The 3,237-nt window shown below is 37.5% G+C and overlaps 1 non-coding gene across 1 annotated transcript; it reads right to left on the minus strand.

Annotated features, from left to right (window-relative positions):
* Nucleotides 1–2,657: 2,657 nt before the first annotated feature.
* Nucleotides 2,658–2,729, minus strand: TRNAM-CAU. Its single transcript has one exon. It is a non-coding gene; the product is annotated as a tRNA-Met (tRNA).
* Nucleotides 2,730–3,237: the final 508 nt, after the last annotated feature.

Here is a 3,237-nt window from a genome sequence, read left to right on the forward strand (position 1 = left end):
CACTTGTAAACCCCAAACTTGGGGTGACACAGTAACTTTTTGGTTAGACTCCCTGGGTCCTTGTAACTGCTTTCTTGTTTTCTGGATTTCCAGTTTTTGTGAGGAAAATATTTTTAAATCTAATCGTTTTCAGGCTATCAATTGCCTAGATTTGTTCCAGTTCCATCCATTTGTCTCTGTTTTTAGTGCTAATATCTGCAAGGAATTCCATATGCACTTCCCATCATAACCAGATTAGAACCCCTGTGTTGGCATCTACTTAAGAGAAGTCGCAGTTACTCCTCCAACATGAGCAGTTAGTAGGAAGGGATACGAGGACCGTGGCCTTTTTCCTCCTATGCTGGATTCCTTCACTCCATGCCTGGTACACAAAAAAGCTCCGCCTGAGAACAGCTGTTCTGTTTACCTCTGAATTTTTCCCTCCACATTTCCTTTCAGTCTTTTGAATCCCTCAGCGTTCAGTGTTTTCTGTTACCTGTTCCCCTTTATGTTTCCTTCGTCCAGTTTCTTTAATGAAAATTTCTAACAGTTCTACAAAGCATAGTATCTGCTGCATAGGGATTGAAGGTGCTTTTGAAGCACTCACCCCGTATTTCTTTTTTAAAAAAGATGAGTTTAGATGAATAAGCCTGGTGGAAAGAAGTTTGTAATAGCAACTTATTTATAGGTGAACAGGATAAAAACCGTTTAAATACAGCAGGGGTGACATCTGGTTCAAGAAGGTGATGGGGCAGTTAGTTTCACAAAAAAAAAAAAAAGCATCCTGCAGAGGGAACATTCTTAGAAGAAGAAGAATACATCATGCTCATCCTTTCGTGCAAGATTTAAGACAAAAGTATGTCTTGAAGTTCACTTCAGCCTCGTGGCTTTATACACTAAGAAGTTTGTCCAAAACACTCTAAACTTTTTCTCCTAATGAAGTTCCTTTAGGTTAGAGAAACAAATAGAAGTGGGGAGGAGAGGAAAAAGGAAATCCCATGAAGGTAAAATTAGACAAGCAAAGTCTTGTTCAAGTGTAATAAATGTGTGGAAAGAGGAGGAGGGAAGAAGAGCTTGGAGGAGACATGAACTGGGGAAGTCAGTTCGTCTTCCTTTAGTAGATCCTCGTAGTTTGGCTATGATTCTTGTCCTTTGGTCTAGTCTTAGTGGACAGCAGGATTCTAGAGACATGAAACAGGACAAGCCTGATGATTGTCTAGTTAAATTTAAGGCATCATTGGATAAATATGCGTTTATTAACTCAAGTACTTATTGCGCACCTCCTTGGGACAACAGATTATCCTAGTTGCTGGAAATGCAGCAATGAGAGATACAGACAAGATGCCAGCTTTCGAGGAACTCATCTTCTGGAAGGGAGGGATGGGCAGTGGAGCAAATGTCTATTAAGTAAAATGATATCAGACCTGTAAGTACCAAGGAGAAACTGAAAGTGATGTGATGAGGAAGCCACAGGAAATAGAGTGGAAAATCTATCCTATTCATAACGGCTACACAGTTGCTACCGTTTAATTCACCTGAAAAAAGATGTGCAGGGTCTTGTGACAATAATGAAAATATTATTGAAACAGTAGGTGGACACCATTAAAAGCTGTGAATGTGACTTCAGTGGGGCCGTGTCTCTTCTATTGATGGGTGAGTGAGCCAAGATTTAGAAAATTTTAACATCTGACATTTTTGAGGAGCACAGCAGTGGTTACTTTTCCCACTGTTCATGTGTTTGTGTTCCACACCCTTGGATTCAGCTTTCAGATATTGTCACACATCTGATGTTGGCATTTCCTAGGTGACAGGAGCACAGTGATCAGTAGTTTTATACCATTCCTTTCATTTTCAGTAGTTGTCTTTGGAGTTCTTCCAACATTCTTAAAAAGAAAAAAAAATACATGTATTTCATGAAATACATGAAAACAATACATGTAAGTAAATGAAGAGAGGAATACCATGTTTACTGGTGGTAGAATTTAATATTACAGTTCTGTAAATTACCCCCCAATAATTTTGTAAATTAAACATAATTTCAATGAAATTCTTGTAGAATTTCATGGAACGTGATTAGCTAATCTGAAAACTGATGTAGTTGGAGTTTTCTGCTTGGTAGAGAGGTAATACCAAAGTGTCTCTCACAGCATCACTGCACCATAGCTCACGTGAGTGCCTGACAGTTGTTGGTCCAAGTCAGCGCTAGAAATCTGTAACTGCTCTTCTGGTTTGCACCTGAGACTAGTAAATACATCCTTTTTGTTGAAATCCAAGAGCGCAGTGAAATTTTCTGTTGTATTCTTTTGTGTATACATTTCTTGACTACAGATCTTTAACATTTCTCCAGAAGAGATTTTTTTTTTTTAGTGAATGTAAAGAATTCTTAGGTTGTTCTAAGTTACATATTTTAGATACATTTTCCAGAAGATATTTCAGATAATTTTATATTGCTGCACTGGAAGCTTGACCCACTGTCATTATTTTGAATGTAAAAAAAATGCAATACCTACTGTATATCTGTGTGTATATATACACATATATGTATATGTATAATTTTTTTCAATTTACTCCAAAACTCAAGTTAGTCTTTCAGAATGATTTTCTTTTCTTTGTTTTGTTCTGTTTGGGGGGGGGGCCAGGGGGAGGTAATTAGATTTACTTATTCATTTATTTTTTAATGGAGGTACTGGGGATTGAACCCAGGACCTTGTGCATATGAAGCACACACTCTACCACTGAGCTATACCCTCCGTCCTGATTTTGTTTTGAAATCCCTGATTGCTAACTTGGTTACTCTTTTACACTGATGTTATTTTACCAAAGTGGTACTGAGTTTGTTTGGCTTGCTGGCAGAGACGTTATTTTTGAGGAGGGTATTCTTAACCTTGATTATTTCATAGATAAAAGGGTTCATGGCTACTTTCTTGTGGCCGGATGAATCCTCTGAAATTGTGCACTATTGTGTGAAAATGTATTTAGAGATATAATTTTCTGGCTTGAACATTCATGCATTTCATCAGATTCTCAAAACTTTCTCAAGCCATTGGTTTACAAGGATTAAAAAAATAGCTCTTGTTATATTTGATTCAGAAGTGTAACCTACTTGAGGAATTCTGAAGCCTAGTTTTATAACTGGAGCTATTATTAAAGGAACGGAGGATTACAGGCATTTTGAGCAAATCACATCAAGTTTTGTTTGTCTCATCAACTTCCTACATTATTATATTCTTCTGTCCAGACCATCCCACAGCATGCTCT

Source organism: Camelus ferus, chromosome 8 (assembly GCF_009834535.1).
Source record: "Camelus ferus isolate YT-003-E chromosome 8, BCGSAC_Cfer_1.0, whole genome shotgun sequence".
Taxonomy (NCBI): Eukaryota; Metazoa; Chordata; class Mammalia; order Artiodactyla; family Camelidae; genus Camelus; species Camelus ferus.